This window comes from Vombatus ursinus, unplaced genomic scaffold (assembly GCF_900497805.2).
Source record: "Vombatus ursinus unplaced genomic scaffold, bare-nosed wombat genome assembly UNPS02009573.1, whole genome shotgun sequence".
NCBI classification, from domain to species: Eukaryota; Metazoa; Chordata; class Mammalia; order Diprotodontia; family Vombatidae; genus Vombatus; species Vombatus ursinus.
This window is the reverse complement of record NW_020949351.1, coordinates 1179666-1196962: the sequence shown is the minus strand read 5'-3', so window position 1 is coordinate 1196962 and position 17297 is coordinate 1179666. Positions and strand designations below refer to the sequence as shown.

General features: G+C 38.0%; 1 pseudogene; it reads left to right on the top strand.

The window, feature by feature from the left end:
• The first annotated feature begins 6948 nt into the window (after window positions 1-6948).
• On the top strand, window positions 6949-16849 carry LOC114035967 (annotated as a pseudogene).
• Window positions 16850-17297: the final 448 nt, after the last annotated feature.

Genomic DNA, 17297 nt, shown 5'->3' with positions numbered 1-17297 from the left:
ACAATCATATGCTACAACTTGTTCAGCCATTCCCCAATTGATGGGCATCTTCTCAATTTCCAATTCTTTGCCATCACTAAAAGAACTGCTATTAACATTTTTATACATATACATCCTTTTCCTTTTTTTATCTCTTTGGGATACAAACCTAGTAATGGTATTGCTAGGTCAAAGGGCATGCACAGTTTTACAACCCTTTGGGCATAGTTTCAAATTGCTCTCCCAAATGGTCAAATCAGTTCACAATTCCACCAACAGTAGTTCACTTTTATTAACCCAGAATTTGTTCGATGCTCTCTTATGATTCTCCAGTGGTCACTGCCATTAAATGTGACATCCTTTGCCAGATATCGGACAGATACTGGCATTATATCTTTAGCTATTAGCCACATAAAGCATGTTGCTCTTATACTAACAAATTTCAGTGAGTACATGTTTGCCTCTGAGTGTAATTCTACATTTTTATACAAAAAAAATTTATTTAGATGCCATCGATACCAGATTGTCCCTCTCAAGTACATTAACACATGCACAAAAATAGGCCAGACCTTGATTTAACTCTGGGCAACCATTTGTCTGCATCCCAGACAAAATTGCAGATTAGATGAAGCTGACTTTTGGCACCTCAAGTCTCCTCTTTTAAGTGCTCCTTTTTGTGCCTTCCTCTAAACCTCATTCTCTCCTTATGGGGATTCAGAAGAGTATCCAATAAATTCATGCACACTAAGGTATGAATGACTAATAATATAACTCTTCCTGACATATTTGAATTATAATGTAAAAGAGCCAATAGAATACATCTCTAATTATGAAATTTGGGATATCAACCAGGTTCAGAAGGAATATCATCTCAATTAAATTACCAACAATTATTTTACTGAATTAGAAAAAATGATAACAAAATTCATTTGGAAGAACAGAAAGTCAAGAATATCAAAGGAAAAATGAAAAAAAAATGTAAAGGAAGGAAGTTTAGCAGTACCAGATCTTAAACTATATTATAAGGCAGTAATTATTGAAACTATCTAGTACTGGCTAAGAAATAGAAAGGCAGATCGATGGAATACAATAGACATACAATTTATAGCAGCAAATAAATATAATAACCTTGTATTTGGCAAGTGTAAAGACACTTTTGGGGGGAATTTTTTGGGATTTGGGGATAAAAATTCATTTTTTGGTAAAAATTGTTGGGAAAACTGGAAAGCAGTATGGCAGAAACTGGGTATAGGCCAATATCTTACACCATTTACCAAGATAAGGTCAAAATGGATGCATGACCTAGATATAAAGAGAAATATTACAAGAAAAGAAGAATATGGAACATATTACTTATTAGACTTATAGATAGGTGAACAATTTGTAAACAAGAGACAGAAAGCAAAGTTAGGTATAAAATGGATAATTTCTATTACATTAAATTAAGAAGGTGTTCTACAAATAAAACAAATATAGCCCAGATCAGAAGGAAAGCAGAAAATTAGAGGGGAAATTTTTAGAGTTTATCAGATAAAGGTCTCATATCAAAAATATAAAAAGAATTTTGTCAAATCTATAAGAATATGAGTCATTCCCCAGTTGATAAATGGTCAAAGGATATGGACAGGCAGTTTTCCAATAATGAAATCAAAACAACTTGTAGTCATATGAAAAAAATGCTCTAAATCATTATTGATTAGAGAAATGCAAATTAAAACAACCTTGAGACATCATTTTACACTTACCAGAGTAGCTAAAATGATTGAAGAGGAAATCAACAAATGCTGGAGGGCATGTGGAAAAATTGGGACACTAATTCATTCTTTTGTTTTTTTTTAAATCTTAGACATATTACTTTCTTTTTTTTATAATTTTATTTATTTATTTTTTGTGAGGCAATTGGGGTGAAGTGACTTGCCTAGAGTCACACAGCTAGTAAGTGTTATGTATCTGAGGCCAGATTTGAACTCAGGTCCTCCTGACTCCAAGATCAGTGCTCTATCCACTGCACCACCTAGCTGCCCCTACTAATTCATTGTTGGTGGAATTGTGAACTGATTCAACCATTTAGGAGAGCAATCTGGAATTATGCCCAAAGAGTTATTAAATTACCTATAACCTTTGACCCAGCAATACGACTATTAGGTCTTTTTCCAAAGATGACTCGGCAAAAAGGAAAAGAACCTGTATGTTCTAAAATGTTTATAGTAGCTCTCTTTGTGGGGACCAAGAATTAGAAATTGCAGGGATGCCCATCAATTGGGGAATGGCTGAACAGGTTATGGTATATGATTGTGATGGAGTACTTCTGTGCTATAAGAAATGCTGAGCAGGTGGATTTCAGAAAAACTTGGAAAGACTTACATGAACTGATGTTGAGTGAAGTGAGCAGAACCAGGAGAATCTTGTACGCAGTAACAGCAACATTGTGCAATGACCAACTTTGATAGACTTAGCTCTTCTCAGCAATGCAACGATCTAAGACAATTCCAAAAGATTCATGATGGAAAATACTACCCACATCCAGAGAAAGAACTATCTAGTCTAAATGCAGATCGAAGCATACTATTTTTTCTTTCTTGTAGTTTTTCCCTTTGGTTCTAATTCTTCTTTACAACATGACTAATGTGAAAATATGTTCAATATTATTGTACATGTATAGCTTATATCAGATTGCCTGCTATCTAGGGGAGGGGAGGAGGGGAGGGAGGAAGGGAGAAAAAAAATTGGAACTCAATATCTTATAAAAGTGAGTGTTGAAAACTATCTTTCCATGTAATTGGAAAAAATAAAATACTATTAATTGGGGGGGGAGAAATGATGAAGTCAATGATCTTAGAAAAATATGGAAAGACTTGCACAAAATAATGAAAAGCTAAATGAGCAGAACCAAGAGAACATTGTTTATAGTAACAGCAATATTGTTTTAAGAATGACTTTGAGTGAAAAAGTTGTTTTGACTATTATAAATAACTACATTAATTATAAAGGATATATGAAGAAAGACACTATCTGCATCCAGAGAAAGAACTGATAAATAGAAGTATATATAGAATAAGTTTACTTATATATACTTATTTGTGTCTAATGGTAGCCATCTCCAGGGTGGGTGGAGAGAGGTAGAGGAAGAAAAAAAGAAATTTACATGATAGTTTTGTTGTATATTTTAAAAGAATAGCAAGTTGTGCATAGTAGATTTGCAGTTTCATGTGCAATCATTTTTTTTAATTGTACCATTTTTTTAATTGTATCATTTTTTTTAATTGTACCATTTTTTAATTGTATCATTTTTTTTAATGTTATGGAAATGTTTGTTTTATTCCATAAATTAAAAATAAGGTAATTTTAAAAATACATTTTCCTGGCACAAAAAAAGGGAAGAAATGAAGGACTGAGAAGAGAGGGAACGAGCACTCCTGAAATCATGCCTTATAATTCATAGAGAGCCCCTAACCCTAGTCAGTGTCTTATATATATTGGTGTTTAATAAATATTTGTTGAATTACTGAATTTTGCTTATTTCTGAGGACAAATTTGTTCCCAGATAGACACAAAGATGTAAGAACATAGGATTAGTTAGTTGAATGAAGAGTTAATATTTAAAGAATCATGGAAATTCAGAGTTGGAATGAAACTTAAATATTACTTAGTTCAGCCAATACTTGAAAAGGAATCCCCTTAGAAATATCTTTGGGGTAATCCAACCTCCACTTGAAGATCTCCATTAATGGAGAACTCACTACGTCTAGTCTATTTTTGGATAGCTCCAATTGTTAGCATGCTTTTATTTGCGTAGAACTGAAATCTGCCTCTCTGCAACATCCACCCTATGTTAGCAGCAATGTCTACCAGGGTTCCTGCCCCATAGACCCAGTTAGTTTTTCCCTACAAGGCTGAGAAGTCATGTGCGAGGTTTGATTGGTTGAGGAACTAGGGCTAGAACAATTTGTCATGTCTGCTTTGTTGCCTAGAACATAAAAAGTCCAGCCCACCAGGGAATGCTGCCCCTCACCCTTGGTGGATGTCCCACTGCCAGGAGAGTAAACATACCCTTCTCACTAGATGTGTTTTCTTGTGGTAATAAGCGGATGCGCATTCACCTGAATCAGTGCTGCATCCTTTCTAAGCGATGGTTAAGTAAACTTCCTTTTTGTTAAATATTTGATGATCTGCAAGTGTCTCATTTCATTCTAAACCTCAGCCTACATCACTGAATCATCCTGAGTCAAGCTTGACCTATAACATACTCATTACTTGTAGTTCTGATCTCTACAAACAAAGAAAACAAGTTGAATTTCTCTTTGACCATATGACAGACATTTGTAGACTTGAAAACAGTTATGATTTCAACTTTAAATTTCACTTCTCCAGGTAAAACAACCCCAATTACTTCAATTGACTCTCATAGCATGATCTCTGGTCTTCTCACCATCTGGGCTGCCCTCTTCCAGATACATCAGTTTGTCAGTGTCTTTCCTAAAATGAGGCACCCAGAATTAAATATAATCCCCTAGGAGTGTGGTTTGACCAAGGCAGAGAGCTGTGTTCATCTTATAGATTCTCTCATTCAGAGCACTCACAACATGCCTCTAGTCAGTCACCAAGACATCTTGCTTTTGCGTTCACAATATCAACAGTAACCATATTCTCCTCTTATTACTACTATCGTCACACTATTTCAAGTCTTCATTTCCAACTGCCCAAGCTATTGAAAAACACTTACATGACTGGAATACTATTGTTCCATAAGAAATGATGAGTAGGCAGACTTCAGAAAAGCCTGGGAAGAGTTACATGAACTGACGCTGAGTGAAGTGAGCAGAACCAGAATGTTGTACACAATAACAGCAACATTGTGCAGTGACCATCTTTGATAGACCTAGCTTTTCTCAGTAATGCAATGACCTAAGACAACTCCAGAAGACTCATGATGGAAAATGCTATCCACATCCAAAGAAAGAACTATGTAGACTGAATGCAGATCAAAACATACTATTTTCTTTTTTTACTCCCTGTGGTTTTCCCACTTGGTTCTAATTCTTCTTTACAACATGACTAATGTGGAAATACATTTAATATAATTGTACTTGTATAGCTTATATTAGATTGCACACTGTGTTGGGGAGAGGGAGAAAGTTTAGAACTCAAAATCTTATAAAAGAGAATGTTGAAAACTAAAACTAAATTAATTACATAAAAATTTTTAAATCTACCTGGTTTTCACATTTTATCCTAATAGGGAACCACTGAGGTTTGGAAGCAGGAGAACGACACGATCAGCTCTTTGCTTTAGGAAGCTTATTTTTGGCAGCAGTGTAAAAGACAGATCAGAGAGAAGCAGAATCTGGTGGCCTGGAAACTGTGTTAAGAGGCTGTTGCAATAGTAGTGGCAAAAAACAATCAGAGTTTAGATCAGGGGAGATGCTGTGTAAGGGGAAAGAAGAGAATAGAAAAAAACTGATACAATTCAATTTGCGCATCATTTATTAATCACCTACTATGTGCAACACATTGTGCTAAGCACTGGGAGAACAAAGACAATAATAAAATAGTCCTTGCCTTCAGTGAATTTCTAGCAAGAAATGTTGAGTTCAAATTGAAAGGACTTGACTAGTAAATGGATTTGGCAGCTCAAACTCTCACCCCCTCTTGCATTAGTCTTCTAATTGGTATCCCAGTGTTAAGACTCTCCTGTCTTGAACTAATGGAGTCTGAGTGCAGATTCAAGCATAATTTTTTTCACTTTCTTTGTTTTTCTTCCTTTTTTGCAATATAGCTAATATGGAAATATGTTTTGTATTATTTCACATGCATAACTGATATCATTTTTGCCTTCTTAATGGGTGGGGGAGGAGTAGAAAATTCAGAACTCTAAATTTTTAAAAACTGCTAAAAATAAATAAATAATGATTTAAAAAAGACTCTTCTGTCTCCAATTCATACTCAATACAACTACCAGGGATATTCATAAAGCAACTGTCTATGTCTCAAAAAATTCCCATGGTTCCCTAGGATAAAATACAAAATTTTCTCTTTGTTTAAAGTTCTGCACTATCTGACTCCAATAAACCTTTCTAGGTAACTATTGCACAATACTCCCCTTCATATGCTCTTTGACCTATCCAAATTAGCTTATTGTTGTTCCTGCTACATGACATGCCACCTTTCATCCCTGTGCCTTAAACAGTCCACCATGCCTAAAATGTACTCATGCCTCATCTTGACCTCTTAGAACCCCAAATTGCCTTCAAAGCCTCAGCTCAAGTTTGTCGTTCGATGATTCAGTTGTGTCTGACTCTTTGTGACTCCATGGACTATTTTTTCCATGGAATTTTCTTGTCAAGGATACTGGAATGGTTTGTCATTTCCTTCTCCAGTGGATCACCTTTTTTTTTTTTTTTTGGTCAGCTCAAGCACCACTTCCCTAATGAAGTCCTTTCCTGATCTTCTCAAATTGTAGGTATTCTGCCTTCTATCCTCCAAACTTGCAGATTTCTTTTTTAGTAGCCAAAACATAGACCCAAAGCAGTCAGGCTTTGGTGCTGACAGATAAATAGAATAAAGACAGAAATCTGGTGGGTAGAAAACACTATTTTTACCTCTCTAAGTTATCTTTTCTTCTGGCTCAGATTCATTTTCGTGTAGTCAGAATCTTGATGTTAAGCCAGTCAAGTAAATCAATAAGGATTTATTAAGTGTCTACTATGTGCCAGGCACTGTGCTAAATACTAGGAATACAAAGAAAGGCAAAAATATGGTCTCTCCCTCAAGGAGTTCATATTCTGATGGAGAAGACAATAATGTGGAAGCAAGATACATACCATATAAATAGGAAATAATGTCAGAGGAAAGGCACTAACATTAAGAGGGACCAAGAAAGGCCTCTTGCAGAAGGTGGGGTTTTAACTGAGAAGTAAAGGAATAGAAGGAAGCTAGGAGGTGGAGGTGAGGAGGGAAAGAATTACAGGCATGGTGGACAGCCAGGAAGAAGGCATGGAGTTAGGGGATGGAGTTCTTGTTCAAGGAATGGCTGCTATTCCAGAAGGGCACTATCACTGGTTAGAAGAGCACATGGAAGGGAGTAAAGTGTGAGAAGGTTGAAAAGATAGGAAGGGTCTAGGTTATAAGGGATTTTGAAATCCACACAGAGGGTTTTGTAACTGAAACTTGAGGTAATATGAAGCTACTGGAGTTGATTGAATAGGGAGGTGATATGGTCAGACCTCTTTGGTAGCTGAGTAGAGGATAGACTTGAGTGAGGAGAGTCTTGAGGCAGGGAGACCAACAAGCAAGCTATTGTAATAGTCTAGGCATGAAGTTGTAGTGAGGGCCTATACAATGTCAGAAGGAAAAAAGAGGGAATCCAGGAGATGTTGTGAAAATATAATGAGAGGACTTGGCAACAGATTGGATATGAGGGGTGAAAGTGAAGAGTCAAAGATGATACCAAGTCTAATACTGAAAACCACAAGGTGCCCAACAACTAGCCCAGGGCACCTCAACTGATAACATGGTATATGTGCCTACCTTTGCTCTCTTGTTCAGTGTCCGGTCTAAACATATTCAGATCTTTGCTGTCACTGTATGGGTTTTGATGACTCAGAGTGAATATAAATAGCAGTTATTTCTGTTCTGGTCAAAAACTCTGAGGGTCTCCTCCCAGACTGATTCTTCTCTGAAGGCAAACTAGGCCATCTTTTGCCTCAATTCTCACCTAGTTTTTAATCATTGAATGGGTGTTGTCTCAGACAAACTGAGGCCTGGGAAATTCTTTAGCTTAAAAAGACCAAGGTCCCCCACTGCATCCAGGGGCATCACCAGCCATCCTTACCTATGTCTTGCCACTGGACTCAGATGACTCTGGAGGAGACAGTGAAGCTGATGACTTTGAACAGCTCTGCCTCACTTAAATCCAATTCACTTGCAAGTCAAAATATCACCCTCTTGATGTCATTGGTCCTCTTAGAGAATGGATACCACTGCTCTGAATAAATGATTGAATGAATGAATGAATGAATGAATGAATGAAAAGGCATTTATTAAGAGCTTACTATGTATAAAGAACAGTGCTAAGTGCTAGGAATACAATGAATCTCTGCTCTCAAGGAGGGAGACAATACATGTAAGTGAGATATCTGGAGTTCTGGACTTCATGATGATACCATTGAGTAACAGCTCTTACAGATGGTTTCTGAGATCTTCCATATTGGAGTGCTATTTTTCTGAGACTGCTTTCAAAAGAGTTGTTGAGTTGGATCCTGGGTGTTGCTTTTTGGGCATACCCCATGTTCCATTCATGCAATGAGAACACACCAGTCATTGTACTGTTTTTCCTTCCATTTCATTGTTAATTTATTTATTTTTAGTTTTCAATATTCACTTTCCCAAGATTTTGAGCTCCAAATTTTCTCCCCATCTGTCCCCATTCCCACTCCAAGACTGTGTGCATTCTAAATACCCCTTCCCCTAAATTACCTGCCCTCCCTTCTATCACCTCTACCCTTCTCTTATCCCCTTCCCCTTCTATTTTCCTGTAGGGTAGGATCGATTTCTATACCCCATTGCCTGTATATCTAATTTCCCAGTTGCATGCGAAAACAATTTTTAACATTTGTTTTTAAAACTTTGGGTTCCAAATTTTCTCCCTTCCTCCCTCCTCACCCACCCTCATTGAGAAGGTTATACATGTGAAGTCATGCAAAACTCTTTCAACATAGTCATGTTATGAAAAACTAACTATAGTTCCCTTCATCCTACCCCTTCCCTGCCTCCATTTATTCTTTTCACTCTTTTAACCCTGTCCCTCCTCAGAAGTGTTTGCTTCTGATTAACCCCTCCCCCAATCTGCCCTCCCTTCTATCATCCCCTTCCCCACCTCTTATCGCCTTCCTTCCTATTTTCCTGTAGGGTAAGATAGATTTCCATACCCAATTGAGTGTGTATGTTATTCCCTCCTTAAGCCAAATCTGATGAGAATAAGATTCACTCATTCCCTCTCACCTTTCCCCACTTACCCTCCACTGTAAAAGCCTTTTCTTGTCTGTTTTATGTGAGATAATTTACTCCATTCTATCTCTCCCTTTCTCCTTCTCTCAGTATAATCCTCTCTCACCCCATATTTTTTAGATACCATTCCTTCATCTTTAACTCACCCTGTGCCCTCTATCTATCTATATTTATCTCTATATATCTATATCTATATCTACACACACACACACACACACACACACACACATATAATTTTTCCCCTCCAAGTACCCTAATACTGAGAAAGGTCTCAAGATTTACAAATATTATCTTTCCATGTAGGAATGTAAACAGTTCAACTTTAGTAAGTCCCTTGTGATTTCTCTTTACTGTTTACCTTTTCATGCTTCTCTTGAGTCTTGTATTTGAAAGTCAAATTTTCTATTCAGCTCTGATCTTTTCATCAAGAACTCTTGAAAATCCTCTCTTTCACTGAATGTCCATTTTTCCCCTGAAGAATCATACTCAGTTTTGCTGGGTAGGTGATTCTTGGTTGTAATCCTATCTCCTTTGACCTCTGGAATATCACATTCCAAGCCCTGAAGTCCCTTAATGTAGAAGCTGCTAAATCCTGTGTTATCCTGATTGTGTTTCCACAATACTTGAATTGTTTCTCTCTGACTGCTTGCAATATTTTCTCCTTGACCTGGGAATTCTCAAATTTGGCTATAATATTCCTAGGAGTTTTCCTTTGGGGATCTCTTTTAGGAGGTGATCGGTGGATTTTTTCAATTACTATTTTACCCTCTGGTTTTAAAATATCAGGGCAGTTTTCCTCCATAATTTCTTGAAAAATGGTTCCTGTATCTATTTTCCAAGTCAGTTGTTTTTCCAATAAGACATTTCACATTGTCTTCTATTTTTCATTCTTTTGGTTTTGTTTTATAATGTCTTGATTTCTCATAAAGTCATTAGCTTCCATTTGCTCCATTCTGATTTTTAAGGAAGTATTTTCTTCAGTGAGTTTTTGGACTTCCTTTTCCATTTGGCCAATTTTGCTTTTTGAGGAATACTTTTCCTCATTGGATTTTTCTCTTGCCATTTGAGTTAGTCTATTTTTTAAGGTGTTATTTTCTTCAGTCCTTTTTTGAGTCTCCTTTAGCAAGTATGATTTGCTTGCATCACTCTCATTTCTCTTCCCAGTTTTTCCTCTACTTCTCTTACTTGCTTCTCAAAATCCTTTTTGAACTCTTCCATGGCCTGGCACGAATTCATATCTTTCTTGGAGGCTTTGGATATAGGAGCTTTGGCTTTGTTGTCCTCTTCTGGTTATATGTTTTGATCTTCTTTGTCACCAAAGAAAGATTCTATGGTCTGACTTTTTTGTGCAGTTTGCTCATGATCCCAGCCAATTTGAGTTTTAAACTCTTTGTTAAGGTAGAGTTCTGCTTCGAGTGTCGAGAATGTACTGTCCCAAGCTTCAGGGGTTTTGTGCAGCTGTTTTCAGAGATACTTCTAGGAACCTGTAAATTTTCAGTTCTTCCAAGGTGGTAGGATCAAGGGTAAGGTGTTTCCTCCTTTCCTGGCCTGGGCTCTGGTCTATGAGTAACCATAAGCACTCTTTTCTGCCTTGGAACTGTGAGGAGGATTCCCTCTCCACCACACAAGCTCTACTGCAAGCGCTCCTCCTCGCCCAGGACCGCCAACCACAACTGTGACCCAGATCCAAGCACATGCAAAGCAAGAGAATCCTGCCTCAGCACTAGCAAAGAGACCCCTGCAATTCCCTTCTGATCAGCCACTTGATTCCCCCTCCTTCTGGGCCCACAGCTCTGGAAGCAGCTACCATCCTGGGGCCATGCTGGGACTGGGGCTGGGGCCGAGCTTCTGTCTCACCCAGGTCAGACAGACCTTTCCTATTGACCTTCTAAGTTGTCTTTGGTCTTTGTGGGTTGAGAAGTCTGGAAACCACCACAGTTCCCCTTGATTCAATCCCCTGAGGACTGTTCCATGTTCACTAAGGTCTGGTTTTTCCCTGCATGCCCTACGCTGAACTGTGCTCCTCTCACAGCATGATGCAATAGACTTTTTCCAATCAACCATCCAGGTTGTCTTGGGCTGGAAATTTGTTTCACTCTGTCTTTTTGTGGGTTCTGCTGCTCTAGAATTTGTTTAGAGCCATTTTTACAGGTATCTGGATGGGTTTGGGGGAGAGCTCAAACAAGTCAGTTCTTTTACTCTGCCATCTTGGCTTTGCCCCCCAGGAGTTATCTTTTCCTTCCATTTCTCAGGAACTTAAGAATCACCAAGGCCAACTATTTCTGGATCCAGTGTTGAGGCAGAGGAGTAAATGTCCTTGAAATGGATGTTCTCTGTCTATGTCAGCTTCCATCTGACTGTAGGCTTCACCCTGAAAGCATGAATCATCAGGGTATCTAAATACTGGGCTCCAGCTCTCTGCATGCATTCTTTATGTTGATATCTGAACAACCTCGAGTTGGTGCCAGTCAATGCCGACAGACCAGATATGTCAACTGAGATTGAAGGTGCAAGAACTATAGTATCCATCTATACCATTCACACCAATGACTTCCTTAGGGAACTTCAACCTAATCCCAATGTAACCCAGATACAACTAGTCGTGTTCATCAAGGCCACAGACACCTATCACTGAGCATAGGCTGAAAGCTATCTCCAACAAATGTCTCCCATGGAATGACTGAAATACAATTATCTGCTATCCAACCATCAGGACACTCTATATTTTCAGTCTTCATGGTCAATGATGTTCATGGTCCCATAGGTCCAGGAAGAGCAGGTGGGAAAGGGCTTAACATCTTTGCTGACTAGGGCCACCCCTATCCCAGTGCCCATTAGCAACACACCATGGTCCACTGAGGATGATATGTGAGCTGCTCTAGGGAATATAGTCTGCCTGCTAGCCAGCTTCTCACATTATCCTTAGTCACTCTTTTCCCAGGAGGACCTCAAAATATCTTGATAAATCTTGGGTATCATTAGGGGTGGTGACTAATTAATTCCCAAATAGCTCCATTAACAATAATTTCTTTTCCAAGAGAAGAGCATCAATAAATTATTTTTAAAATAGGAGAGAGCAGAAAGAAAAAACAGGAGACATAGATAAGGAGGGCAGCATTGGAACTACCATATGAAAGTTATTTTTTTTCTTAAAGAGCTGTGTATAATGGGAAAAGAAGACAAACTCTACATAAAAGTTCAGTTTCATATGTCATCTCTATTTTTGTCATTCTTTGCATGCTAAAATATTCACTTTTGTTGGTGTTTATTAAGCTCATAAGAAAAGAAAATTTATTTTAGAAAAAGAAAAGGTAAAGGTTGTTTCCTTGGGAATGCTAGAATCCATCACTGTTTCAGGCAGAATATAAGATATCATTACTATTTATCTATCCCTGGCCCATACTTTACATTAACATAATTTGCTGGCATAGTGGATAGAGCCCTGGGCTTGAAACCAGGAAGACCTGAGTTCAAATCCAGCCTCAGATACTTACTGGCTGCATGCCTCTAGGCAAATCACTTAACCTCTATTTGCCTCAGTTTCTTAAGCTATAAAATGGGGATAATAATGGTCCCTATCTCCCAGAGTTGTTGTGAGAATCAAATGTGGTAATATTTGTAAAGTGCTTAACACAGTGCCTGGCATATAGAAATGTTATGTAAATGCTAGCTACAATGATAACAATGATAATAATGATGATGATCTCAGCATAGCCTACACATCATCATTAGCATAATTAAGAGGTACTCCCACAACCAATAGTCTTTGCTAGGGTCTTAGGGCAGCAGCATGGTATAATGGAAATGAAACAGGCACTGATGTCAGAGGACCTGAATTCAAATTGTCCCTCTAACATTGACTACATGTAGTAAATCACTTCCCCTCCCAGAGCCTGTAAAATGAGGGTGGTGGGCTAGAGAGCCTCTGAGTTCTCTTCTATCTCTAAATTTATGATCATTTTTGTCTATAGGTCAATTCCGATGAAAAAGCACCAAGTTTCTAACACCTGCAAAATCATAGTGGCAAAAATCCAATGATCAATTACAATATATTTCCACAGTTCTGCAATGCTGATAAGCCAAACAGTTCAATGTACTTTACACAATAATATTTGTTTTTTCAATAGCTGGTCTGGCATGAAAAAAAATAGGAAAATCCTGCTGCCCAATCACAGCCTAATTGTTTTTAATGGATCCTTGTACTATTGTGTTGTTCATCCTTTGTTTTCAAAGACCAGTGACATCATAGGGTGATGTCTTGACTCCCCTGTGAATTGGATTTAAGTGAGGCAGAGCTGCACAAAGTCATCAGTCTCACTCTGTCTTCCAGAGTCATCAAAGTCCAGTGGCAAGACAAAAATCAGGATGACCTGAGATGTAGCGGATGACCTTGGTATCTTCAATGCCTGACCAAGCTCTAGGCACTCCACAGCCCTTGCTTTAGCTTTTTTCGTGGCCATTGGAACAAAATGTTTCCATCCACTCATTCCACCAGGGGCAGTCTTCACATGCTTGAGGTAGACATCCCCCCTAATTCACTAATGGGTTTGAGGCCCATTGGTTACCCTCAACCTGGTTTAGCCCATCTGCCAAGACAGTGTGGTCCCTGACCATGCTATAGCTTCTAGGAGCCACAGGTGAGAGTCGGCTGACTGGTGGACACCAAAGGTGGATGAACAGCCCTGAAAAGGGCTTGTCAAGCCCCTACACCAGAAGTGCTAGTCATTCCTGAACACCCCATATACCCCCAGAGGAGACACCGAATGTGTTTATTTACTTTGCCAGCTGTGACCAGCAGATGTCACTGCTGATCTCAAAGGGGGGAAGAGGCGCATTGAGCATGCCCACTTCATGCCCAGTGCCAAACTAGAAAGGGAACAGGGTTGAGATCCTCACAGACTATGCCTAACTCTACCTACTGGGCTGGCTCAGAGGCAAGCCTTTTCCAGGGCCAGAGAAGAAAGGAGTTTAACCCCAGAGACCCTTAGCTTCTCATTCTCTGAATGAGTCATACTGTGGCAACCAGATCCTTCTTGTAGCAGGGGTTTTTAATGGGGCATCCATGAACTTTTTATTAAAATGTTTTTAATAACTTTATTTCAACATAACCGTTTTCCTTTATAATCCTATGTGTTTTATTTTATGTATTTATAAGTATTATTCTGAGAAGTGTCTTTATCTGGTTGGCAAATAGGTTCATTACACACACGCGCACACACACACACACACACACACATACACACATAGTTAACAGCCTCTCCTCTAGGGAAAATCCAAGTGAATCCTGAGTTCAAGTTTTAAGGTTTTGTTTACTGGGAGAGTTATGGAATCCTTCATAAAAATATGTAATTTCCTGGAAAGTGGGTTCTTTTGCCTCCTGCACTCCACCCCCCCCTCAAAAAAACTGGAAGGTCCCAGTTTATGCACTCTGTAAAGTATAAGAAACCCCTCAAGACAAATAACAAGATGCCCACAGATAATGAAAACACACTCATGAAAAGAGCATCAGACTTACAAACTGTCATTAGCAATGGGAGATAGGAAAAACAAGGAATGTTGGGTTTTTTTTAACTCTGCTCCTTCTAAAGGTAATGAACGGGGAAAGAGTGAAGGAGAAAGTAGAATGTGAATAGAGTTTTCTACCTAGATGTGGATTTATGCCTGAGGTTAACCAAGCTTAGGGCTCCCCTCCCAGGCTAGCTGTTGCTAAAGCCAACAAAGCAGAGTTGAAGGCCACAAAAAGAATATCCAAATGTCCCACACTTTCTGGTGACCCAAGACACTTTGGCCTTGAAGACAGCCCAAATACCCTCATACAAGTGCCTCTAAGAGAAACAAGCTTGATCACTATGTCATATAAAGTTTTCCTTGAACACTGGGTCCACTATTAGAAAGACTCATGACAACAACACCCTGAACTTTATTGTGAATGTCAAGACTGACAAACATCAGATCAAGCAGTTAGCAAAAAAAAATGCTGTATTTCATTGATGTGGTCAGGATCAACAACTGATCTGGCCTGATAGAAAGAAGAAGGCTACTATCCAATTTGTCCCAGACCGTGATGCTTCGGATGTTGGCAACAAAATTGGAATAATCTAAACTACATCCAACTAGCCTGCTCCATATTAAAAAAAAATTTAGTAAGATAAAGAAGAGTATTGGTGGTTCCCAATTGTCCGTCCACCCCTGAGCCACTGCCTGTTGCTCCTTCTTCCCAGGAATAAAGATCCCCCAATCCATTTCCCAGACTCTGGGGCCACCTTACTGACAGAGAACTACATCAGCTATCATCAAGAAACCCCATCCCCAGAAGAACATTTAAGAAACTGGATATAAATGCCACCTTAAATTTTCTGTTAAAGAAATTATCTAAAAACAAATTACTAAGTACTACAGTGAACAAGTACTTTACCCAACAGTTGGACAAAACACTTCACCAGAAGTGGACTTCATATCTGAAAGAAAACATTTTTCTATTGTTTCTTCCTTCAAAATTTTTAAAAAGAAAAATTATCCTAATAAATATTCATAGTTTAAAAATGTAGATCTCCTCATAGGTCATTTTTCTTTGTAATGTTATTATTTCACTCAGCATCAGTTCATACAAGTCTTTGCATCATGTCTTATGATGCAAAATTACTCCATTGCATTCATAAACCATCATTTGTTTAATCATTCCCCAATAAGCAGATATCCCCTTAGTTTCCAGGGTTTTTGCTATTACAAAAAGATCTACTGTAAATATTTTTGTACATATTGACCTTTTCTTCTTTCTTTGATCTTTCTGGGGTAGAAGCCTAGGAATGTTATCACTGGGTCTGAGAGTACGTGCAGTTCATTGATTTCAGAAGCACATAGTTCCAAATTTCTTTCTGGAACGCCTATACCAGTTCAAAGTTCCACCTTCCAAAAACTGTCATTTCCATTTTTTGTCATCTTTGCCAATCTGAGGGGAGTGAAATGGAGCCTCAGAGGTGTTTCGTTTTGCATTTCCCTAATTATTAATGATTTGAAGCATTTTTTCACATGGTTATTGATTGTTTGAATTTTTTCCTTTAAAAAATTTCTGTTCATATTTTTTGACCATTTGTCTTTTGGGGAATGGCTCTTGTTTTTATGAATTTGAATCAGTTACTTAAATATCTGGGATGTGAAATATTTATCAGAGAAATTTACTACTACTGCATTGGTTTTATTTTTGCAACATTGTTTTAATTTCGTATAATTAAAATTGTCCATGCTAGCTTCTTTGATCCTTTCTATCCCATATTTGATCATGAATTTTCCCTCATCCATTTAAATAAAAGGTAATTTCTTCCTTGTTCCTCTACCTTTTTGATGATGTCACCTTTTATATCACATGTATCCATATGGAATTTATCTTGGGATATAGGAAAAGACATTGGTCTGTGCCTAACTTCTGCCAGATTGCTTTCCAGTTTTCCCAGCAGTTTTTGTCAAATAGTGAGTTGGAAGGAGAAAGTGGGAAGAACCCAAATAAGGAACATAACAAGTTTTATGAGAGACTCAAATCCACAAAGGAACCATTGGAAGCACAAAATATTCCAGAAAGTTTTGGAAATGTATCTCAAGGAATGAAACCAACCTAGCCTGGATTGCCTGAGCTTACATAATATAGCAGAATTCTACTAAAAACACATGGCATAAAATGGCAGAAATTCAAATTGTCAAATGGATGAAGAGAAATTATTATTTTATTAAGCTCTACTATACTATCTTATTTCATGCTGCTGCATCTTAAAGAATGATTATTTGGCAAAGGCAAGTTCTCTGGCATCCATAGTATGGAGTTAAAGTAAAACATAATAGCTGCCAACCAAAGCAAACTCAAATGGAATAAGCAGAAACCCAAACATTAGAATAAAAAGTAAACCAAATTGTTCGCTTATGATGTTGCATGCTTGTCGTAATCTATATTTAGCTTAGGAATCAAACCAATCCCAAAATATCAATGTATCAGCATCTTGATTCCAGAATACAGTTGTGTAGTACAGAATAAACCCCTTCAAATAGTGCCTTTAAAAAAATAGCTTTGGTAAGCTTTGAGACAGCAGTTTCAGTTGATTTGTTGGGTCAGAATCTAATCTACAAGGAGGTGGGGAGTGAGTGGTAAGCAAGTAGAAGCAGTAAGCTGTCAGCTACTCATTGGAGCAAATTAGCAGTAAAAAGGAAGAGATTTAGTACAATAGACTGAGCAGGGCAGCAGGATCCAGTAGAGATTTTTTTACATGAAATCTATTTATATTTTCAATTAACAAAAACCTATTTTCTCTTCCTCTCCTTTCTTT